Here is a 26,266-nt window from a genome sequence, read left to right as displayed (position 1 = left end):
TCACGGTTTATTTGTTTGTGTTTCAGGTACTCATTACAATGGGAGATCCAGCAGCACGAACGAAAACCTTGATGGATTTTTTTCAACCCAAGATCAATGACATTCAATCTAGCATTGTCCGGCCAGCTATCACAGCTAATACCTTTGAGATCAAGCCTGGCATAATTCAATGGGTGCAGAATTCAATCCAGTTTGGGGGTTCTCCAACTGAAGATCCCAATATGCACATTAGGGATTTCATTGAGATCTGTGACACCTTCAAGTTCAACGGTGTTTTTGAAGATGCTGTAAAACTGAGACTGTTCCCATTCTCTCTGAGGGACAAGGCTAAGAGCTGGTTACATTCTCTACCAGGTGGTTCGATTACTACTTGGGAAGATCTTGCTCATAAGTTTCTTATTAAATTCTTCCCTATGGCGAAGACAGCTACACTCAGGAATGCTATTACTCAATTTGCGAAGCAAACGGGAGAATCGCTATGTGAAGCTTGGGAGCGCTACAAGGAGATGCTTATGAAGTGTCCTCATCATGGAATGCCTGATTGGATGATCATCAACTATTTTTATAATGGTTTGGGAGCACAGTCCAGACCCATGCTCGATGCATCATCAGGTGGAGCCTTATGGGCAAAGATCTATGAGGAAGTTTATGATATAATTGAATGGATGGATGCTAATGAATATCAATATCCAGCCCAGAGATGTCCACAGGGCAAGGTATCTGGAGTTCTTGAAGTGGATACAACTATGGCTATCACTGCTCAACTAAAGGAGTTGTCTATGAAGATCGGTTCTCTGGCTAACTTGGGTGTTAATCAGATAACCAGTGTTTGTGAGCTATGTGCAGGTTCGCATGCGACAGAGCAATGCGCTATATCTAGTGACTCAGCTCAGTTTGTGAGCAACTTTCAGAGATCGCAGTAACTAGTTCCAGACACTTATCATCCTGACAACTGGAATCATCCTAACTTCAGCTGGAGAAACAATCAGAATACAATGTAACAGCCATTTCAGCAGTTTGGAAATAAGCTATTCAACCCTCCTAGTTTTCAGTAACAAATTACAACAAAACAACAAACTCTTGGTTCATGTCTATCTTCAAATAAAAAATCTGAATAGGAGGAGTTGCGGCTTATGTGCAAAAACCAGGCTCTTATATGCCAAAGCCAGGCTATTTCTATCAAGACTCTGGAGAACCAAATAGGGCAAATTGCTAATGCCTTATTCAATCGACCACCAGGAACGCTTCCTAGTGATACAGAAACAAATCTAGGCTAGATTGCAGTTGAAGAATAGGTGAACGCCATCACCTTAAGGTCTGGAAAGGTCGCAAGCCCCCAAATTCAGCATGACGAAGAGCCTGAAAAATCTCAAGTTTCAGAAAATGCAATTGTGGCTGAAGAAGAAGTGCAGAAGGAAGCAGAGGTGGAACCAAGGAAGAATACTATGGAACACACTCCTCCTGAGGGTAATACATGGGAGAAACAGATCTATCCTCCACCTCCTTTTCCTAAGAGGCTGCGGAAGAAAAAGCTGGATAAGCAGTTTGAGAAGTTTTTGGAGGTGTTCAAGAAACTTCATATCAACATACCTTTCGCTGAAGCTCTTGAACAGATGCCTAACTATGCGAGGTTTATGAAAGGTATTCTCTCTCGGAAAGTGAAGCTCGATGACTTAGAGACTGTTGCTCTAACGGAGGAATACAGCGCTGTACTGTGACAAAAGTTGCCTCTGAAGCTTAAAGATCCTGGAAGCTTCACTATTCCTTGCACTATCGGAAACTTGTCGTTTGACAAATGTTTATGTGATTTGGGAGCTAGCATCAATCTTATGCCCTTGTCTATCTTCAAGAAGCTTGGTCTGCCTGATCCGAAACCAAAATACATGACATTGCAACTAGCTGATCGTTCCATCGCTTATCCATGAGGTATAGTGGAGGATGTCTTTGTCAAGGTGGATAAACTCATCTTCCCTGCTGACTTTGTAATTCTTGATTTCGGGGAAGATAAGAAGATTCCCATCATCTTTGGAAGACCATTCTTGGCTACAGGCCAAACTATGATTGATGTACAAAAACGAGAGCTTATGATGAAGGTTCATGATCAAAAGGTCATTTTTAATATGTTCAAGGCAATAAAGTTACCCACAGCTAAAGAGGAGTGCTTTAAAGTAGAGTGGGTAAACTCTGTCGGGAATTTGGAACTTGAGCAATTGCCAAAGTCAGAGACCTTAGAGAGATACTTAATGGGGAAATCAGTTATTGATGACAAGGAAGGAGCAGAGCAACTGCAGGTTTTGAATGCACCTCCGTGGAAGAGGAAGTTGGATATGCCATTCGATTCTCTTGGGTTAGCAGAGCTAAAAATTTCTCAGGAACGCCTCAAGCCATCGACTGAAGATGCTCCCACACTTGAGCTCAACCCACTACCAGATCACTTGAGTTATGCATTCTTAGGTGCACCCCTTGACAAGGGGTTGGGATATACTTTTGACGATGTAGAGGGTGACCGGCCAGTTTCCGTCATGCTTACAGATGGTCCCTCTCGTGCACCACAGGCAGTTGATAGGAATGGTGTTGGTGATGCACGGTATAGAAGATTGACTAGGCATATGGAGGCCATGCATGTCATCCACCAATATTTTGCTGAAGATTTGATACACGCTTTCGGTACTATTTATCGAGACACTGATGGCGAGGTTGATTGGCCACTCAATCCTCCACCCGAGGAGGGTGATCTTTCCGATGACTAGGTATGCCTGAAATCCTTATTATTACCTTCAATGAGGACATTGAAAATTTTAAGTTTGGGGGTGATAATGTAAAGATTAGTAGTGTGTGTCCATATAGATTCATATAGATTCATATTGCATGTTTAGTTGTAGTTCATTCATATTTTTGCATGATTTTTCATTTAGGACATATTTGTTGTTTTTATGTGATTTCATATAGTTTCATTTGCATGCATATTTAGCATGATCCATTAAGAGAACTATGATATTTGATAAGTTGATGTTTATTTGAGTGTGGTGATGACGAATAGAGGGATGTTTAAGTCCTAAGGAATTGATTTTCATGCCAGAAACAAATATTTTCTCAAAGTCTTATAGGGTCGCTTTTGATCTAGATCATGATCATACTTGTTTGTTGTTGAGATTTAATCACTTGGTTATATTTAGAATTTGTGATATTCTCGTAATGACGTAAAAATACTGATTTTTTTATCTAAAGAAAAACTTGGATTTTATTGCTAGTTGTTGTAAGGCTAGGCGTCAAATGGCTAGTAGCCGGCTCATATTTTTATGAGTAGTCTAGGGTTGAATGAGATGGAATGAAATGCACTCATTCAGAAATTATTGAAAAAAAAAGGAAAAAAAATAAGAAAAGAAAAGAAAGTGTGTATTTGCTTCATAATTGATCAAGAGTGAGATCTTTAACACTCGAGTTATTAAGTTCTTAGGGGAATTTGTGCCTAGTGACCTAAGGCTTTTATAGTCTAGGATCCGCTAACCTAACGCTCGCTACATGGGTATTATTGCATAAGTCTTTTGGGACCTCATTCATTGCACGGTCAAATAAGCATCTTTGTTATGTGTTCAATAATAGTGTGAATCCTTGTATAACTCTAGTAAAAAGGAGGTGTTGTGAGTCATAATGCATTTATTATTTATTCTGTTTATAAACTTTTGATTGTTTCGATGATAGATAAGTTATGGTTATTGATCTAATATCGAGAGATATCTGTTAAGCATTCCACACACGCACGTTTCTGGTTTGTGAGTTGGTTTGTGGGATTTATTCGAACTCTGTTTTAAGTCATTTCATTCTTAGAGGCATTGTCTTATTCATTTGGTTATGGTCGTTTTGAGGAGATCGATTGCATTATCATTTAGTTGCATTCACGTAGTTGCATTCATGCATTAGGTTTGTTTTGTAGTTTGGAGTCTGTTTATGCTTGAGGACAAGCATCGATTCAAGTTTGGGGGTGTGATAAGTGGATTTTATATCCACTTGGAATGCTTTATTACAAGCTTAAATTGGTGTTTTGGACTCAAGTTGTTGGTATTTAGATGTGTTTTTGTGTTATTGCATTTCAGGTATCAGTTAAATAAAGAAAGGAAATTTTAAAGGAAATATGATAAAAGGTTATCAGAATTGGAAGTCTAGGCCATTGTCAAGTTATAGAGAATCTCGTTAGCTTCGCGTAGACAGTTGAATCGCCTAATTCTGACGAGTAGAACTCAAGGTATGGGCAAAATAAGATTCATCAGAATTTTCTAGAAAGGCTGCAGGCGCCCGCCTGCTGGTGCCAGGCGCCCGCGTGCTGATGCGCGGCTGATTTCGCTGATTTCGCTGAAAAACCGTATTTGAGTGGAATTTGACGATTTTAAGGGTCCAGGTCCAATATGGGCTTATATATACTTAAAAAAAGGGTTTTCATCATCCAGGAAGATTGGGAGATCAAGGAGAAGACCTAGAAGCACAAAACAACTCCGAAAAAGAAGATCTTATTTTCTACTTTGGATGCTCATTTTCATTCTTGTTGAACCTAGACTTTTTTTATTCGTACTTTGATTATTATTCAGTTTATTAAGACCTTTTTTATACCATGCTTTCATTGAAACCCATGGTGACGATGAGTTCGATTATGGGCTAATCGTTATCATGGGATTCTAGTGGATTTACTTATGGATTTCAATAATTAATTTATTTCGATATCTTGGTGTGTGGTGATTGATTGATATCTTAATATTGGTTGTGCTTATTCATCTTATGTGCGTAGCTAACATATAAGATAGCGTGTTAATCTCTATTGAAGCGACAGTGAATATAGAGGTTTAGAACTTGCCATGTTAGCGTAGGTTCATGTATTTATTATGCATGATTCGTAGGTAGTTTTAACCATCTTACTTGCCCTATGTAATCACGATAGATAACTTGCGCAATAAACCATTATGTTTTCAATTCTTATAGACATATAAGGACTAAGCATAATTGGTGTCTATTCAACTTCTATCTCTTTTGTGGATGCTTGGTAGTAGGGTATTCGTACAATAAAAGTTGGCGTTTACTAGTTTCATGTTATCTGATTAGTGTCATCACCATTACATGCTAAGGTTAAGAACAATAAGGCTATTGAATGAAGTATTTAATGAAGTTAGAATCTCATGTTTGTCATATATAGTAATTCAACCTCAATTCTCTTAGTTAATGTTAATTAGTATAATCTATTAGTTTAATAAAAACCCAATTTGTTATTTCTCTTAGCATTGACCGATAACCATACATTGTTGCATAGGTGCATACATTGAACTTAACCTAAACCAGTCTCTGTGGGAACGAATCTGAGTTATATGTTATACTACTTGCGAACGCGTATACTTGCGTGAATTTTAGCGCGTATTTTCTCCCTAACAGCGATAATAAGGAGATCTATGCCATAAATTAGTTTCTTAATCTAGTTACGATAAGGTGCACCATATACTCCCTCTTGCGCGACTAACACTCTAAGGCAAGATTTTGCCCTAAAAAATTCTCCAGTCGCGACAGGGAGAGAAAACTCTTGTACTTAAAATATTTTCTCTATACGTGTGTCAAGAGAGTGTTTCATTAAATACTTATAATTTCTTATCCACTCTGTGAATTATCAACTTCATTTCTTCTACATGATTAATTCAATTCTTAATGATGTGATGATGCTTAGTGCACTAGTTTGGTTCACAAACAACTAGCACTAAATTGAATTTACTCAATCGCTTTACAATTCTGAGCTAATACACTTTGTTGGTCATTCATTACTTCAATCACTGAAACCCTTGATCTTCAATACTTTAAACCAATATATTTCATTATCACCAGAAGTCCTTTGACATTTAATTCTTCATGGAGGCTTGAACATATTAATGAACTTCTTTCCATGACCTGGTTACGAACTTAGAGCATTAATTCCAGCTTTTAATTCTTTGTATGTATTCAGTCTTCATCTTCAGGGTTCCTGTGCTTCACAATTAATATTATTTATCTATTTATGTTTTATGTTGAGTTATATTTCCTCGATTACATATTATGCTATATTATGCTTTATAGAGGGGGTGTTTGTAACATCTCACATCACTAAAAATAAGAGTATTTGGGACCTTTATAGTTACAAGTCAACAACTAAAGTGTACCATATTGCTAGTTTTTTCGGACTGACCTGTGGAGGATTGTTGGGCTCGGTACTTATTCAGTTGTGGGTTTGAATGTGATAGCTAGCCCTCCGACTTTCAACATGGAAAGTGTTATTCACTAAAAAGCAACTTTGGTTAATTTATAGAAGGGGGTTGAATACAAATTAAAATTTTCACTATAATTCGTTTTTGGAAAATAAAAATTGAACACAAATATTTAAAATTTTCAGGTGGTTTGTTTTCTAACTTGCCACCTGAGGTTTATGTTGAAGAAATAATATATTATGATTACAAATTAATCTTACAGCTGGAATTTATAGTGTTTCACTCAGAGGAGAATCTCTCTCTTTCTGACATTCTAAATGTAAACCTATTTCTTAAATAAAACATCTGATATAACTAGGTTTACATATCACCAAGTTGCAATGCTTGTTAGACAATACATAACACAGTCTTCTAGGTCCAGCAAGGTTTCTTCATCATTCTTTCCCGTGAGGCTTGACAAATGAGGCTAGATTTTATCTTGATATATTGCTTTGAATATACCTCCAATTTGTCATGCATGAAAATAGAAAGTTTCTTCTTCTTTCAGAATCCATGATCACATGTAAAATTTATCTTGACTTCCATTTTCTATACTGAGATTCCCATCAGCCCACGTGTTATATCATACTCACGATATGACCAATGTAACGTCACTATCACCAGTTATGTGAGTTCCCTTAGTCGTTGACATTCACTAGATTAGCTGTTGGTGGGTTGATGTAGTTAGCCGTTGATGTTGTAGCTTCACTTAGGAGTTGGTAGCTCACTTTCACTTAATCAGAATAACATGGCATTGACACCCTATTCTAGATTATCCCTTGAGTCAACATGACTTCTGAATGAATAACATTATTGCTATCTGTAATAAGAATCTCACAGAAGGTGTTATAAAAACCTCATCAGTTGTTGAGCAACTCCTTCAACGTCTATCCCTTAGGATGACTAGATGTTGAAGGCTACAATTTGACTTAACATAATTATGCAATGTGATTTTCTTATCATCAGGATTCAGGTTTGATTCCTAACAATCTCCCCCAATTTATGACTGATAGAATAACAGCCATAAATTAAAGCCTTGATGATAACAAAACACATCCTGACTTACAAACATTAAGAATGCATAAATATATAATGTTAAGTTGCTGATAAATGGAGTGTACAAGAAAATAATTTTGAGAAATAGCTTAATATTGGTCGTCATAGTAACAACAGTTTTTATAGATGTTATTCTGAAAGATACCTTTGGGCTGAGCAGACGAAAAATTAGTTTCTTTCAGATTTTCTTGCCTTTTGATACTCCAATATGTCTTTTAAGAATTACAAGAAAGTTACCTTCACCTTTTACCTTAAAATTTAACTTCTTCAATGGATATACTAGAACTTCATCGACTCAATAAAGTATTGTGCTTTTGGAAATGGAAGTGAATTTCCAGCTCTTGTTAAGCCTAGAGTTGCCTTCATGTCCAGAGTACATATCCTTCTTTCAATATGTGATGTAGAAGTCAAATATTGCTGCTTCCTTTCTTGTGGTCAAACACTGGCCTTTCTGACAGTTTTGAGGTGGATGCAATCTGTTAACTTAATGGATCTTGTCAGGATAAAGATTACTATGAGAGTACTCATCTATGTCTACTGGATACATGATTGAGTCATTATTTTCAGCCTTCTTCATTGGTTAGGAGATTTTATCCTTGAAGACTAATTAGTTTGAACCTTTCATATTTTTGATAGCCTTCAAGTCATTTTTGAAAAGTGAATTGTAACATAATTTTTTTAGGATCGATAGGCTCTTCTTTAGACATAATTGGATCCTCATTAAATTCAGTAGTTACTACAGTTGATTCTGAATGAAGTGCAAGTAAAAACTAAATTTTCTTTCTTCCTTGTAGATGCTCCTCTTTCCCTTGGGCTTCTTGACTGCATCTCAGCTTTCAATTGTAGCTCTAGCTCTATTGCCAACTTCCTTTGAGTTGTTAGAGACATATTTATCAGCAAATTAATTTGTTTACAAGTCTTCAGCTTTAGCTATTTGATAGCCTCCAAGTTTTGGAAAGATTTGAGTCTTTAAAGGATGCAAGATGACCAAGGGTAGGAAGGTGGTTCAGATAAACCATCCACTCATAAAGAGCATATCGAGTAACATGAAGCTTGTACCAAACCCCTTTGTGTCATATTTGTTTTTGCAATTTAAACCTAATGGAGTCCCAAATATGCCAAGCTTTAATCTTAGAAATAGGGTAGGTGATAAGTGGCATTTTATACCACTTAGAACGTCTTAAAATGGCTTAAATTGGTGTCTTGAAATCAAGTATTTTGTGTATTTGATGCGTTTTTCTAGTGTTTATGCATTTCAGGGTATTAGTTGTATTTCGGAGGAGGAATCATCAAGAATAAGCCTTGGCATGTGTTCACCATTGCGAGAGGAAAAGAACGGGCAGATTACGGTGAAGAAACGGAGCAAACCTGGAAATTTTCCAGTAGGGTCCTGCGCGCCCGCGCAGCAATGCTGAGCGGCCGCACAGCAGCCTTGCGCGCCCGCGCAGAAATGCTGAGCGGCCGCGCAGGGTCGGGGAAAATAATATATTGTTTTAGACTTCTACTTCTGTTTGGCTTCCAACTTCTATGTAATCTGAGTTTTATGGGACTATTATATAAGTAGATTTGAGACGTTTTTCACAGAGTATTAAGAGGGGATTATGTTTTAGATTGTGTTTTGCAAGAAGCGAAGGAGATAAGGAAGAAGACCGATTTAGCACACAACAACGAAGAGGAAGCATATATTCTTGTGATTCTTGTTTCGTTGTAACGTTGGATGCTAGTTTTCTTGCTTTGACTTATTTACTCTTGTGACGTACTCTGTTTTAATATAATTAGTTTATTTGTTATTTTCTTGTGTTCGTTTATCATGATTTCATATGAACCCATGATGGCGATAAGTTCTATTATGGGCTAATCGTGATCATGGGGTTGCAACGGATTTATTATGGAATTCTTTAGTTAATTGTTTAATACTTTAGTGTGTGATGATTGCATGATATCTAGTATTGGTTGTGCGTATTCGTCTTATGTGCGTCGCGAACATATAAGATAGGGTGTTAATCTTTTGTGAAGCGACAGTGGATCTTGAGATTTAGAACTTGCCATGCTAGCATAGGTTCATGTACGTTGTGCATGATTAGTGGGTAACTCTAACAGTTTTATTTGCCCTATGTAATCAAAAGGAATAACTTGTGCTTAAATCGTTGTGTTGTCAATTTCTGTAGACATATAGGAACTCAACATAATTGATGACTATTCAATTTCTATCTTAATTGTGGATGTTTGGTAGAATGGTATTAGTACAATGAAAGTTGGCTTTTATCAGTTTTGTGTTATTCGATTAATATCATCACTGTCACATGCTAAAGGTAATAACTATGGCTATAGAAGGAAGTAATAATGAAGTTGTGATCTCATGAGTGTTTTATTATTGATAAATTGCAGTGTTAGTTAAGTGGTTAATTAAGTAGTTAATTATAGTTAATATTTAATCAACAATTTTAAGTGTTACTATCTTAACATTGAGAAGTAATCATACATTGGTGAGTGAGTTAAATTAGACAATAACTTAGTCTGAGTCTCTGAGGGAACGAACTAGAAATTATTCTATATTACTTGCGAATGCGTATACTTGCGTGAATATTAGTGCGTGATTTCGCCCTAACAAGTTTTTGGCGCCGCTGCCGGGGACTCGGCGTATTTGTTTAGTTTATGTACTTACCATCATTGGTCATTAGGACTCAGTGATTAGGACGTAGTAGTTAATTACTCTTTTCGGTTGTGTTTCAGGTACTTTAGTGCGTTTATGCAAACTCGTTCTCGTGCTCGCAAGAGGACCTTAGATACAGCTGAGGAGAAAGACGAAGTTCTTGATACACCGGAGAAGTTAGATTTTGAGGATTCGGATTCAGGAACTGAGCAGAAAGAACCAGTAAACATGGGAGATCATATTGTTCAAGCTGATCCAGCTCTTATGGATTTTTCTCGGCCTAAAATTGATGACATTCAGTCAAGCATCCTTCATCCGGCTATTCAAGCTAACACCTTTGAAATCAAGTCGGGCACAATACAGATGGTGCAGAATTCTATTTCTTTTGGAGGAGCGGCAACTGAAGACCCCAACATGCACATAAGGAATTTTGTCGAGATCTGCAGCACTTTTAAGTATAATGGCGTGACTGATGAGGCTATCAAGTTGAGGCTTTTCCCATTCTCATTGAGGGATAAGGCTAAAGACTGGTTACATTCTGAACCAGCTGGGTCAATCACTACATGGCAAGATCTTGCGCAAAAGTTTCTGGTGAAGTTTTATCCAATGGCAAAGACTGCTTCTATGAGGAGTGCTCTCACTCAGTTTGCGCAGCAACCTACAGAATCTATGTGCGAGGCTTGGGAACGCTACAAGGAAATGTTGAGAAAATGTCCACATCATGGAATGCCGGATTGGATGGTAATCACTGGTTTTTATAATGGTTTGGGGGCTCAATCTCGGCCCATGCTCGATGCAGCAGCTGGAGGCGCCTTATGGGCTAAAAGCTATACTGAGGCGTACAATCTTATTGAGACGATGGCTGCAAATGAGCATCAAAACCCAACTCAGAGGATGACATCAGGCAAGGTAGCAGGTATTCTGGAAGTTGATGCAGCCACCGCTATTGCAGCCCAGCTCCAAGCGCTATCAATGAAGGTTGATTCTTTGGCTACGTATGGAGTTAATCAAATAGCTATGGTTTGTGAGCTTTGTGCAGGTGCTCATGCTACGGATCAGTGTTCTCTTGTCAACGAATCTGTTCAGTATGTGAATAATTATCAGCGACAACAGCAGCCTGTGCCAGCGACCTATCATCCTAACAACAGAAATCATCCAAATTTCAGCTGGGGAAATAATCAGAATGCTATTCAGCCACCATATCAGCAAGGAGTGAGTAAACAATTTAACCCACCCGGATTCCAGCAACCACAGCAGTATGCTACAAGACAATCATATCCTCAACAGGGAAGTGCAGCTGCACCTACTAGTGCTGATTTTGAGGAACTTAAGCTGTTGTGCAAGAGTCAGGCGGTTTCTATCAAGACCTTGGAAAATCAAATCGGTCAATTAGCCAATGCAGTGCTCAATCGTCAACCTGGCACTCTTCCCAGTGACACGGAAGTACCAGGTAGGAAGGAAGCTAAAGAGCAAGTCAAGGCTATTACCTTAAGGTCTGGAAAAGTAGCTAATGCTGAAAAGGCAAAAGAAGTCGAAGCTGAAGTTCGAGATGAAGAATCTAAGCAAAGGGAGAAAGCGGCGGAACCAAGGAAGACTACTGTTGAACACACTCTGCCTGAGGCTAATACAGGGGAGAAACAGCTCTATCATCCACCACCTTTTCCTAAGAGATTGCAGCAACAAAAGCTGGATAGACAGTTCGGGAAGTTTCTGGAGGTGTTCAAGAAACTTCACATCAATATACCTTTCGCTGAGGCTCTGGAACAAATGCCTAGTTATGTGAAGTTTATGAAGACTATTCTTTCAAGGAAGGTGAAACTGGATGACCTTGAAACCGTTGCTCTCACGGAAGAATGCAGCGCGGTTCTGCAACAAAAGTTACCACCAAAACTGAAAGATCCAGGAAGCTTCACCATTCCTTGCACCATTGGCAATCTAACTTTTGACAAGTGCCTTTGTGATTTGGGAGCAAGCATTAATCTGATGCCGTTGTCGATCTTTAAAAAGCTGGACCTACCTGATCCAAAACCCACATACATGTCGCTACAATTGGCGGACCGTTCCATTACTTACCCAAGGGGCATAGTTGAGGATGTGCTCGTCAAGGTGGATAAGCTCTTCTTTCCTGCTGATTTTGTTATTCTAGATTTTGAGGAAGATAAAAAGATTCCCATAATCTTGGGGAGGCCTTTCCTGGCAACTGGCCGTACCTTGATAGATGTGCAAAAAGGAGAACTTACTATGCGGGTTCAAGATCAGGATGTGACCTTCAACATATTCAAGGCAATGAAATTCCCTACAGAAGATGAGGAGTGCTTAAAAGTGGATGTGATTGATTCTGCGGTTACTTCGGAACTCGATCACATGCTAATGTCTGATGTATTGGAAAAGGCCTTAGTGGGGGAATTTGACAGTGATGATGAAGATAGCAACGAGCAATTACAATATCTGAACGCTTCTCCCTGGAAGTGAAAGCTAGATATACCATTTGAATCTCTTGGTACTTCTGACCTCAAGAACGCTGAAGGGAAGCTCAAACCATCAATAGAGGAAGCGCCTACCTTAGAGCTCAAACCATTACCTGAACACTTGAGGTATGCCTTTTTAGGTGATTCATCTACGTTACCTGTTATTATTTCAGCTGACCTTTCAGGTAGTGAGGAAGACAAGCTCTTAAGGATTTTGAGAGAATTCAAATCGGCTATAGGATGGACTATAGCAGACATCAAGGGGATAAGTCCCTCATATTGTATGCATAAAATTCTGTTAGAGGAAGGTAGTAAGCCAACTGTGGAACAGCAGCGAAGACTGAACCCAATCATGAAGGAGGTGGTGAAGAAAGAAATTCTGAAATGGCTAGATGCAGGCATCATTTATCCTATTTCTGACAGCTCGTGGGTGAGCCCTGTACAATGTGTTCCTAAGAAGGGAGGTATCACTGTGGTCGCAAATGAAAAGAATGAGCTCATCCCTACTCGAACAGTTACAGGATGGAGAGTATGCATGAATTATAGAAAATTGAACAAAGCCACAAGAAAGGATCACTTCCCTCTCCCATTCATTGATCAAATGCTTGACAGATTGGCGGGACATGAGTATTTTTGTCTTCTGGATGGGTATTCCGGGTATAATCAGATTTGTATTGCACCAGAGGATCAGGAAAAGACTACCTTCACTTGTCCATTTGGCACATTTGCTTTTCGTAGAGTTTCGTTTGGGTTATGTGGCGCCCCGGCCACCTTTCAGAGATGTATGATGGCTATATTCTCTGACATGATTGGAAATAACGTCGAAGTGTTCATGGATGACTTCTCCGTCTTTGGACACTCATATGATGAATGCTTGAATAATCTGCGCGCCGTACTCAAAAGATGCGTGGAAACTAATTTGGTGCTTAATTAGGAGAAATGTCATTTTATGGTGCGTGAAGGCATTATCCTTGGGCATAAGGTCTCTAGCATAAGGTCTCTAGCAAAGGTCTGGAGGTGGACAAGGCCAAGGTGGGAGTCATTGAAAATCTTCCCCCACCTAATTCAGTGAAAGGAATCCGTAGTTTTCTCGGTCATGCGGGTTTTTATCGGCGATTCATCAAGGACTTTTCAAAGATATCTAAGCCGTTGTGCAATTTACTTGAGAAAGATGTGCCTTTCAAATTTGATGATGAATGTTTGGCAGCATTCGAGACTCTCAAGGAGAGTTTGATCACGGCGCCAGTTATTACAGCACCAGATTGGACAGAACCGTTTGAGATGATGTGTGATGCGAGTGACTATGCGGTAGGTGCAGTTCTGGGACAGCGCAAGAAAAATCTCTTCCATGTGGTCTACTATGCGAGTAAGACTTTAAATGGGGCCCAATTGAACTACACCACTACTGAGAAGGAGCTTTTGGCTATAGTCTTTGGCTTTGAGAAATTTTGATCTTATCTGCTTGGTACGAAAGTGACAGTATTCACTGATCATGCAGCTATTCGCTATCTGGTTTCTAAGAAGGATTCGAAGCCGAGACTCATTCGTTGGGTGCTTTTACTTCAGGAATTTGAGTTAGAGATCAAAGATAGAAAAGGTACCGAGAATCAAGTAGCTGACCATCTCTCTAGTTTGGAGAATCCCGATTCTACTTCACAAGATAGGACGTTAATCAATGAATCTTTTCCGGATGAGCAGTTGTTTGCAATTCAGGAGGAAGAACCATGGTTTGCAGATATTGTAAACTATCTTGTCACCAATATAATGCCTCCCAATTTGACATCCGCGCAAAAGAAGAAGTTTCTGCATGAGGTGAAGTGGTATATGTGGGATGAACCATATTTGTTTAGACAGGGAGCTAACCAGATCATCAGGAGATGTATCCCGTTCTGTGAGACGGAGGGGATATTACGAGACTGCCATTCCACAGTTTATGGTGGACACTATGGAGGTGAGAAAACGGCAGCTCATATTCTGCAAGCAGGTTTTTTCTGGCCCACCTTGTTCAAGGATGCTCATCAGTTTGTTTTAAGGTGTGATCGTTGCCAAAGAGTGGGAAATTTGTCAAGGAAGGATGAGATGCCATTAAATGTGATGCTTGAAGTCGAGGTCTTTGATGTATGGGGAATCGATTTCATGGGGCCTTTTATCTCATCTTGTAATAATCAGTACATTTTGCTGGAAGTCGATTATGTCTCAAAATGGGTCGAAGTTAAAGCTTTACCAACAAATGATGCAAAGGCAGTGCTAAATTTTCTTCATAAGCAAATTTTCACAAGGTTTGGAACACCTCGGGTAATCATAAGTGATGAAGGATCGCATTTTTGCAACCGTAAGTTCACTTCTATGATGCAGCGTTATAATGTGAATCATCGAGTAGCTACTGCCTATCATCCGCAAACAAATGGTCAAGCGGAAGTGTCTAACAGAGAGATAAAGCGCATTCTAGAGAAGGTTGTTTGTCCATCAAGGAAGGATTGGTCTTTAAAGCTCGATGAAGCTGTTTGGGCTTACAGAACAGCATACAAAACTCCACTTGGGATGTCACCGTTTTAGTTGGTGTACGGTAAGGGATGTCATCTACCGGCGGAGCTTGAGCATAAGGCCTACTGGGCATTGAAGAAATTGAACCTGGATTTAGATGCAGCTGGTAAGAAAAGAATGCTTCAGCTTAATGAACTTGATGAATTTCGACTTCAAGCGTACGAGAATAACAAAATGTATAAGGAAAAGGTGAAAAGGTGGCACGATAGGAAGCTACATCCTAAGTTGTTTGTGCCAGGGCAACAAGTTCTGTTATTCAACTCTCGGCTCTGACTTTTTCCTGGGAAGTTGAAATCAAGGTGGTCTGGACCTTTTATTGTCAAAACTGTGTTTCCACATGGAGCGGTGGAAATTTTTGAGAATGATTCGGACCAAGCATTCAAGGTTAACGGTCAGCGGTTGAAGCACTACTATGGGGACATGGCAAACCGAGAGGTGGTTAGTGCCATTTTGTTGACTACGTGAGAAAGGAACGGAACGTCAAGCTAATGACGAAAAAGAAGCGCTGCGTGGGAGGCAACCCATGAATTGTTGTTACAGGAACCCTTAGAAGTTAATAACCTATCCAAAAACACAAAAAAAATCAGAAAACAGGGGCTGAAAAAAAAAATTCCAGAGACCCTCTGCGCGCCCGCGCAGCTATGCTGAGCGGCCGCGCAGGGGTCGAGTTCCAGAAATTTTTTTTACAGTTCAGAAAAAAAAAAAAAAAAACAAAAACACAAAAACCAATTACAGCCCATAAACCCACGAATTCTTTTCCCATTACCCCATGATTTTATCCCTCAACCCCACTCCTAATCTAATTTAACCTACTCCACACCCTATATATACATACACCTATCCTACATATCTCCCACAACTTCCTACACTTAAACCCTCTCATAAACATCAAAAATCAGTTCTTACACACTTTTATTCACAAATCAATGGCACCCAAGAGAGCACGCACTATTGACAGCAGCAGCACAGTTCCTACTGCTGATTCATCAAGGGGTACTGCTGCGAGGCCTCGGTTAACTGACAGAGCCGCGGAGGAGGAGTACACTAGGCTGTTGGGGAAGTCGATTCTGAAGGAGAGGGGGTTTTTACCATCAGGGAGGGATGGTGAGTTGTTGCCCATGATTGCAGAGAAGGGGTGGATAGCTTTTTGTGAGTCACCCGAAGCAGTACCGATGAGTGTTGTTCGCGAGTTCTACGCGAACGCGAAGGCTGAAAAGAATGGGTTTTCTGTAGTTCGGGGGCTGACGGTTGATTATCATCCTGCGGCGATTCGCCGAGTGATTGGACAGCGAGAGAGGAAGCCCGAGGAGGAGAACTGGAATGAAAAGACTGCTGAGGATTTTGACTTGGATTTGATTTGTGCGACTCTCTGTCGACCGGGCACAGTTTGGAACCGCAGTCCAGCCAATAATGAGTATCGTCACTTTCCGGCGATCGCCATGAACAGGTATGCCCGTGCATGGAACGCATTTATATGTGCTAATATTTTGCCTTCTTCACATGCACACGAGGTCACAGTTGAGAGAGCACAGTTGTTGTGGGGAATTCTGAATGAGGAATACTATGTGGATCTTGGTGAGTTTATCTACCAAGGAATTCTGAAGTTTTTGAGGGGAGCAAAGCATATGAACATCCCTTATGCATCCACGGTTACAAAGCTATGCCGTGCAGTAGGAGTGAACTGGCCGGCTCATGAGCAGTTCCAGTTGCCAGCAGCTCCTATAGATTCTGGCACTCTGAATGGGATGCAGGAGTGGACCGGTGGTGAGCCTGAGGAGCATGGGTTGGGTTATCATCTTCCAGGAGGGCGTCCAGCACGAGGTGCTACTATGGCCAGGCCAGGGCGTGGTGAGGCTAGTTCTTCGAGAGCTCAGGAGGGTGCTGGGATGGGTGATGCCCAGTATAGGAGGCTTTCACGGCGGATGGATGCCATGTATGAGACGCAGAGCAGGTTTGCTCAGGAGCTCACCCTTGCGTTAGGGACTGCTTTTCGAGGCCTTGGAGCTGATATCCAGTGGCCAGTTTTTGGTGAGGACTCTGCATACCCGCCGCCTGATACTCCACCCACTGAGGGTGATGATGATGATGACTCCGAGTAGGTATACCCTGTGTTCCTTTCTACTACCTTCACTGGGGACAGTGAAGATTTTAAGTTTGGGGGTGGTAGTTAAGGAATATTTTGTGTGTGTCATATAGTTGCATATTCATGATAGTTAGTTCATATAGTTGCATAATTTTTGCCATATAGTTTTTTTTATATAGCTTTATTTGTTGTCATATCATATAGCTCATGCATATACCATGATCCCTTTTGCAATGATTTATCAACTGAATTGTGATATTGATGCGAGTGTAGTGATAGCATTAAAGTGATATTAAGTTGTGTAGATTGATATGCATGCTAGAAGCACTTGTATTGTCACTAAGTCTTAGAGAATGCTGAAGGACTAGATTGTTGTTATGATCTGATTATTTTCGAGGATAATCTATTTATTATGCTTATAATTTGATAATAGGTTCTTAGTGGTAAAGGCATGAAAAAGAAAAAAATGGAGTAAAAATGGAATTTGTTGCTAGTTGTGGCTAGGCGTCAAATGGCTAGTAGCCGGCTCGCATGTTATGCGAGTAGTCTAGGGTTGAGCAAGATGGAGCAAAACGCACTTGCTCAGAGTTAAAAAATAAAAAATAAAAAATAAAAAATAAAAAAAATAAAAAAAATAAAAAAAAATTTGCGTAATTGATCAAGAGTGGGCTCTTTGGTATTCGAGTTATTAAGTTCTTAGGGGACTTTGTGCCTAGTGACCTAAGGCTTTTAGAGTCTGGGATCCGCTAACCTAACGCTCGTTACATGGATACCATTGTATAAGTCTTTGGTGGACCTCACTCACTGCACGGTCAAATAAGCATTTGCGTTGTAAATAAAAAGCACGATTCCGTAGTAAGCTCTAAAGTTCTTGTAGTGTTGTATATCACTTTGTGCCTAGAATTTTTATTCTTTGTATAATCGTAGGATTACCTTGAGGAAAGTCTAGTCATAGTAATTGGTCTAGTTCCGAAGCATATCTGTTAAGCATTTGCACACACCACGTTTCTGGCGGTATGTCCGTTTGCATGAGTTTCTTGATCTTTAGTGTCTAACTGCTTTCGTTGAGACGTGACAATTTGGTTGGTTAATTGTAGTAAGGGGGATCGTTGCATTTTCATATAGATTGCATTCATGCATATTTTTATTTGTTTTTGAGTCTGTGACGCTTGAGGACAAGCATCGATTTAAGTTTGGGGGTGTGATAAGTGGCATTTTATACCACTTAGAACGTCTTAAAATGGCTTAAATTGGTGTCTTGAAATCAAGTATTTTGTGTATTTGATGCGTTTTTCTAGTGTTTATGCATTTCAGGGTATTAGTTGCATTTCAGAGGAGGAATCATCAAGAATAAGCCTTGGCATGTGTTCACCATTGCGAGAGGAAAAGAACGGGCAGATTACGGCGAAGAAATGGAGCAAACCTGAAAATTTTCCAGTAGGGTCCTGCGCGCCCGCGCAGCAATGCTGAGCGGCCGTGCAGCAGCCTTGCGCGCCCGCGCAGAAATGCTGAGCGGCCGCGCAGGGTCCGGGAAAATAATATATTGTTTTAGACTTCTACTTCTGTTTGGCTTCCAACTTCTATGTAATCTGAGTTTTATGGGACTATTATATAAGTAGATATGAGACGTTTTTCACAGAGTATTAAGAGGGGATTATGTTTTAGATTGTGTTTTGCAAGAAGCGAAGGAGATAAGGAAGAAGACCGATTTAGCACACAGCAACGAAGAGGAAGCATATATTCTTGTGATTCTTGTTTCGTTGTAACGTTGGATGCTAGTTTTCTTGCTTTGACTTATTTACTCTTGTGACGTACTCTGTTTTAATATAATTAGTTTAGTTGTTATTTTCTTGTGTTCGTTTATCATGATTTCATATGAACCCATGATGGCGATAAGTTCTATTATGGGCTAATCGTGATCATGGGGTTGCAACGGATTTATTATGGAATTCTTTAGTTAATTGTTTAATACTTTAGTGTGTGATGATTGCATGATATCTAGTATTGGTTGTGCGTATTCGTCTTATGTGCGTCGCGAACATATAAGATAGGGTGTTAATCTCTTGTGAAGCGACAGTGGATCTTGAGATTTAGAACTTGCCATGCTAGCATAGGTTCATGTACGTTGTGCATGATTAGTGGGTAACTCTAACAGTTTTATTTGCCCTATGTAATCAAAAGGAATAACTTGTGCTTAAATCGTTGTGTTGTCAATTTCTGTAGACATATAGGAACTCAACATAATTGATGACTATTCAATTTCTATCTTAATTGTGGATGTTTGGTAGAATGGTATTAGTACAATGAAAGTTGGCTTTTATCAGTTTTGTGTTATTCGATTAATATCATCACTGTCACATGCTAAAGGTAATAACTATGGCTATAGAAGGAAGTAATAATGAAGTTGTGATCTCATGAGTGTTTTATTATTGATAAATTGCAGTGTTAGTTAAGTGGTTAATTAAGTAGTTAATTATAGTTAATATTTAATCAATAATTTTAAGTGTTACTATCTTAACATTGAGAAGTAATCATACATTGGTGAGTGAGTTAAATTAGACAATAACTTAGTCTGAGTCTCTGAGGGAATGAACTAGAAATTATTCTATATTACTTGCGAACGCGTATACTTGCGTGAATATTATTGCATGATTTCGCCCTAACAGTAGGCATTCCAGTGTATAACATCCATAATACTAACATTCAGGCGAGAATTATCAAAGTGTTCTAACCAATGCAAACAAGAGGTGCTTAGGTGATTATTACGAGTGGTTGGATAAGACAAAGACCAAGAATTATTCACAATCACACTTGACTTTAGCTGTAGGAGAGAGACCTGATTGTCTGATGATAGGGTCTGTTAGAGATGAATCCAAACAAGTATTTTGCCATCATAAGTTAAACCAAAGAGAGAAACCTTCAACATTACCCACTTTGAAGCTAAGAATCTGCCAAGCCAAAGGTCTGAGTTCTAGAATACGTCTCTAGATCCAAGAGCAATTAGTGGGTATATACATTATCCAGAAATGATATTTGTATAGTGCAGTAACATTAACCCAGTTACACCAAAGAGAATCATGCCCAGAGAAATGTGACAGAGGTGAACAAGGAATTGTGATTTGTTTCAGTCTTTTGGGTTCTTAAGGCCAAGACCACACTCATCTCGAGGTAAAAAAAAGTTAGACCAGGTGACTCTAGCACAACCTTTTTTGTAATGTCACCTTTCCATATGAATTTGATCAAGGTTGATTGAATGTGTTTGTGCACCAAGGCAGGAAGTATGAATTGGTTGGTTCAATAAGATTGCATGCAGAAGAGACCAGACTAACTAATTGAACTTGATTAGCAAGAGATAATAAAATTAAGGTCCAAGATTAGATACGAGCAGTGATCTTTTTTAATTAGGGGCATGAAATTATCAATGTTAAGTTTTGAAGAGATTAGAGGAACACCAAGAAACTTTACATAAAGCTCTCCTCTAGGAAAATCATGCCTATTATCGAACCATCCAACCACATCAGGATGGAAATTGTAAAAAAACCATAATTTTATTGACACTTGGTTTTAGGCCACTCATTCCAGCAAATTTGTTGATGCAAGTCATGATATAAGATAAGAATCGATCTCACATCTGGAGAAAAGTAGAACATCATACACAAATAAAAAGTAAGCGAGCTTAAGCTACTTGCATTTCCAGTAATAATGAAAAGAAGGTGGCACCTGCGCAACCATGATGGTAAGCATATCCATACCCAAAGTATATAAATAAGAAGACGTTGGGTCTCTGTTATTCACTAACAATCAAGTTAGGTTAATTTGTAGAATGGGGGGTTGAATACAAATTAAAATTTTCAAGTTAATCTGTATTTGGGAGACGAAACATGAACACAGATATTTTAAATTTTCAAGTGGTTTATTTTTTAACTTGCCACCCGAGGTTTATTTGAAGAAATAATCTGTTAGAATTACAAGTGTAATCTCACAGCTGCATTTTACAGTGTTTCACTCAGAGGAAGATTTCTCTCTCAAGCGCTATGAAAATGTAAAACCAATTTCTTGAATGAAACATCTGTTACTACTTAGTTTATATATCATCAAGTTATAATGCTTGCTAGATAACACATAACACAGTCTTCGAGGTTCAATAAAGTTGTTTCTTCATTCTCTTTCCCGCGAGGCTTGACAAATGTGGCTAGATAGAATCTTGATATATTGATTTGAATATCCCTCCAATTTGTCATGCATGGAAATATAATTTTTCTTTTTCTTCAGAATCCAAGACCACATGCAAAATTTATCATGGCTTCTCATTTTCTTTACTTAGATTCTCATCAGCCAATGTGCTATGACGGTCCTCGGTTTTGACCACAGTCATGTCACTATCAGTAGCTATAGATCTTCTTAGCCATTGATAGCCATTAGCTATAGACCTCCTTAGCCATTAGAAGTCTTTTTCTACAGCAAATTTTAGCCATTGATAGTCACATGTTTAGCAGTTTATAGGCTGATATAGATAACAGTTGATGATTTTCCTTGATTTAGCAGTTGGCGACTCACTTCACTTAATCTGAATTATATGACATCAATTATTTACACCTACCCACTCTATTTTAGATTATCTATTGATTTAACATGACTTCTGAATGAATAACTGCATTGCTATCTATTTACAGAATTCTCATAGAAAATGTTACAACAACCTCATCAGTTGATGGGATACTCTTTCGATGATTATCCCTTAGAATAGCTACCTGTTGAAGGCTACAAGTTCTATTAACATAATTATGCAATGTGATTTAATTATCATCAGGATTTAGGCTAGATTGCTAACAATCTCCCCTAATTTATGTCTGATAGAATAACAGTCATAAATTAAAGCCTTGATGATAACAAAAAACATTCTGACATATTAACACTAAAAGTGCGTAATTGATTTATGTTAAGCTATTGATAAATGTAGTGTACAAGGAAATAGTTTTGAAGAAAAGATGTTACTCTAAAAGTAGCTCCTTCTGTCTGATCATGTGAAAGAATGATTTTTTTTCAAATTTCTTTTCTATTTGTTATTCTAATTTGTCTTTTTAGAAAAGACTTCATCCTTCACCTAGACAATTTAGCCACTTCATGAGAAATATTGGATCTTCATTGGTTCTCTAAGATATTAGAATTCTAAAAGTGGAATTAGGACTTCCAGCTCTTAATGAGTCTAAGCATGTCTTCGTGTCAAGGGTGTATATCATCCTTTCAAGAATTAAAACAGAAGTTATAAGTTGCTAATTCCTTTCTTGTTATCAAACACTGGCTTTCCAGACAATTGTATAGTGGAATGCAAATTTCTAACTTCATGAATCTTGTTTGGATGAAGTTTGTTTTGGAGAATGCTCATTTATATTGGCTGAATACATGACTGCGTCATTATCCTCAGCCTTCTTCTGTGAATTAGAATATTTGATTTTTTGAAGATTGGTTTGTCTAAAACTTTCTTATTTTTGTTGGCCTTTAAATCCTTTTTAAAAGAGAGAATTGTAGCATACTTTTCTTAGGATTGACAGGCTCTTCATTGGACAAAAATGGATCCTCAATAGATTCAGTAGTTGTTGTAAGAGTAACAATTAAATTTTCTTTCTTCCTTGTAGTTGTGCTTGTCCTCTTTCACTCGGGCTTATTGACTGCTTCTCAGCTTTCAGTTGTAACTTTAGCTATGTGGTCAGCTTCAAATGAGTGATTTGAGAAATAATTGTCACAAACTCAATGTGTTTACAAGTCTTCAACCTAAGACAGCTCATAGCCTCCTACTGTTTGGAAAGATCTTGAGTCCTTACTCCCCCTTTGTTGATGCAATGTTATCTTTCTAGTGATTTCTTGATGCATCTTGCTCTTCCTTAGTCGGATAGATCTTTACTTGATGGATTTACAGACTTCTTACTCCCCCTTAGTTTGATAGATATGCAAACTTCTCTTTTGCTCCCCATCAGCTAGAGTTATAGATTTCTCCTCTTTTTTGTTAGCATCAAGGGTTTGAAATTGCATCAAGAGTGTTGTGTTCACTTGAGGATCTGAGAAGATATACTTCTCCAATAGAGTTTAGATTGTGTACAGCTTGAGTATGACAGTTGGGCATGGAATATGCAACATCTTTTATGAGGTCATCACTAAGAATGTTCATATTGCCTCCAGCTGAACCTGTATTTCTCTCATATTCTCTATTTTTTTCCATCAAGAGCTCCCTCTGGCTCACACACCTCACACCCTCATTATCACCTTCTAATGTGGAACTTTTTATTTCACTTACAAGGTTGGAGCAATTAGCCTTCCTCTCATTCATATTTCTCTCCTGTTGACTACTATCAAAGCAGCTCTTCACTCTCAGTGTGTTCACTCCCTTCCCCCAGACCTAGGATTATTAAAGTAACTGTTTGATTATGTGTAAAAATGATGCAACATGTATCTGTATCAGCTGCTATGAGGTAGCAGTTGATGAAACAATTTGAACTATCAATGGATGTGTTGTTAAACTAACCATTGATGGACTAACAATTATGAATGGCTGATATGTAGCCACTGATGAGGAGGATAAAATAGTAGTTGAAGATGTCACTGCAGTTAAAGTCAGTGAAGATTAATTGAAGATTTAGGAGCACAGTCTAGCTATTGGTGACTGGAATGAGAGACTAATGATTATTAGTTTTAGTGTATGACTTCACCGTGAATTTAAGAATTGTAAAATTGCTTTGAGGAACGGGTATTTAACCATCATTCATGAGAATAATAGGTGAGCTGCTTAGGTGTATATATGAGTCTGTTTTCAAGATTGATTTACAGGAATTTGGGTTGTGACTCTTGAGAGACAAGAGTCACATCAATTTGAATTTAAAAAAGGCATTGTCTCAATAAGTGAGATGCCTCATGTTCTGAAATGAACTGTTGAACTTATAAAATGAATAATTTAGAATTAAAGCATGATTGTGGTTATGTGTGTGATATCCTGGATTTTCAGGAATAATTATTATTTGGATATTTTATGTGAGTTATATGATATTGAAGGAATAAAATTGTGGATATTGTATTCCTATTTGACGAGTTCGTGCCATTAAATGACCCAACATGCTAATTTTAAGTTGCATCAATTCCCATGAACAGTATGAAAGTATGTGATTAGTTTTACTATTTTCAAGTTTGATTTAAAACCCGGTCATTTTTCGACATCAGTAAATTGAGTTCATTTAACAAGTTGGTGATCGGAAAAGTGATGCTAGCTGGAAATGGAAAGTTGGTAAGAGTATCCCTAGTGTGTGCTTCTACTGATTCCGAGGATGGAATTCTTATAAGGGGATAGATTGTGATATCCTGGATTTTCAGGAATAATAATAATAATTATTATTATTATTATTATTATTATTATTATTATTATTTGGGTATTTTATGTGAGTTATATGATATTGAAGGGATAAAATTTCAGATATTTAATTCATATTTGACGAGTCCGTGTCATTAAATGACCAAATATACCAATTATAAGATCCTAGTATGGGATGATTTCATTTTGTTGTCTTCTTTTCGACTTGCTTCCACAAGGATAGCAAGTCGAATGATCCTCTCTTACTGTGCAACCCTTTCTATCTCTCTTTCTTTTAGATAATCTTGATACATGAAATAGTTCATTTCAAGGAAATGAACTTCCGTTTGAAGTTCAAACGTCAAGGACTGAAAGACATCCATTGGAATCTCCAACATATAGTATAAGACTCCTTCAGTACGCACTCTGAATGTAGCGTAGCAACTTCTAAAATCCATTGGAAAAGTGTTAGGAGATGGAGAGGAGATATTTTGGTGGAAAGGAGAAAAGGATGGTTTTTGTGAAAAGATGAGTGAGAAGACAGTCGTTTATATTGACGAGATAGATAGAGATAGATAGATAGATAGATAGAGAGAGAGAGAGAGAGAGAGAGAGAGAGAGAGAGAGGAATGTGAAGAGACACCTTGGTTTTGAGGAGAAATAACTAATCAGATTTTTAATAGTAATTAGATTAATTAATTTCCACTAAAAGGAAAGACACGGATAAAAAAATCACAATAGTGCACATAAATCAATATTAATCACATAACATGCAACAAATTTTATCTGGTTATCTAATATCACTCTTCTGCATACATAATAATAAAATGTGTAACACTTATCTGAGACGAGATTGTTGAGCCTTGATGAACAGTTCTTAGAAAAATCTTCCTTGGCAAATTATTTGCTCTCTCCTCCTCTTTTTTTGATTTTTAGTCAAACCTACAATCTCCATTTTCTCACATAATATGTCAATAAATTTCCATGAGGAATTTTAAATTTTTAACCAATAATTCACTGATGATATAAGTATTTTTACTTTATTTATTCAAGAGAGATATTTTAAAGTGACTAAATCTTGACTGAATAATGTAAATAATTACTGAATTTCTAATTTATTTAGAATTAAAGTGATTTTGAGTAACATCATTCATTAAAATGGTTTATCACAGACATCTTCAATATAATGTCTTTTTGATTCAGCGTCCATTATATTGTAGATTTTTGAATAAACCATACCATGATCTACAAGTTCGTCAAATTCGTGAAAATTTAAAATCAATTATTCAACAAATCCTTGATTATCAGAAATGAATTGTGTGTTTGCATAATTATTGATGAACAAGGATATCAAGGCATGTTGTAATAGAATTAAATAATTTAAGTAGTTATCTCAAACTAGTTTCATTGTTAACTTCATAATATAAAACGTATTATGACCTCCCGCCAGTTAACAGGTGATAAATATGCCTTGCTACATTGATTCCTAAGTTGTAATCTCATCCTACCATTGACAAGGTAGTGAGATATTTCAACAATGCAATTCTTAAAACTTGTTTAAAATTTATGACATTGATTCTTCGGGGAGAAATAGTCACGGACAAGTTCATCTAGATTTCACTTCTTGAATATGAGCTGATTCATGAGTGAAATCTTTACTGCTACATATAAACTTTTCAAATAAAATGGTTTGAATTAAGGGTTAAGAATTGAGTAACAGCTCATGAACAACAGTCTATGAAAGTAGTCTTCATCTATAACTTAATATTAATCAGAAAATTTATCGCATCATGAAACCTAGTCACATAACTCAATAACAGTATCTATCGGTTTCAAGTAAACACTGATATCTCAGTGATCAATTTTACCAGTATT

At 37.9% G+C, this 26,266-nt stretch overlaps 1 non-coding gene and 1 pseudogene across 1 annotated transcript; both read right to left on the bottom strand.

Annotated features, from left to right (window-relative positions):
• Positions 1–428: 428 nt before the first annotated feature.
• LOC141723030 (small nucleolar RNA R71) lies at positions 429–535 on the bottom strand. The gene has a single exon (XR_012576023.1). It is a non-coding gene; the product is annotated as a small nucleolar RNA R71 (small nucleolar RNA).
• A 10,058-nt stretch (positions 536–10,593) lies between these two features.
• LOC141722649 (small nucleolar RNA R71) lies at positions 10,594–10,688 on the bottom strand (annotated as a pseudogene).
• Positions 10,689–26,266: the final 15,578 nt, after the last annotated feature.

The sequence above is a fragment of the Apium graveolens genome, chromosome 4, assembly GCF_009905375.1.
Source record: "Apium graveolens cultivar Ventura chromosome 4, ASM990537v1, whole genome shotgun sequence".
Classification (NCBI taxonomy): Eukaryota; Viridiplantae; Streptophyta; class Magnoliopsida; order Apiales; family Apiaceae; genus Apium; species Apium graveolens.
The sequence above is the reverse complement of the archived record's forward strand: the minus strand, read 5'-3'. Positions and strand labels throughout refer to the sequence as shown.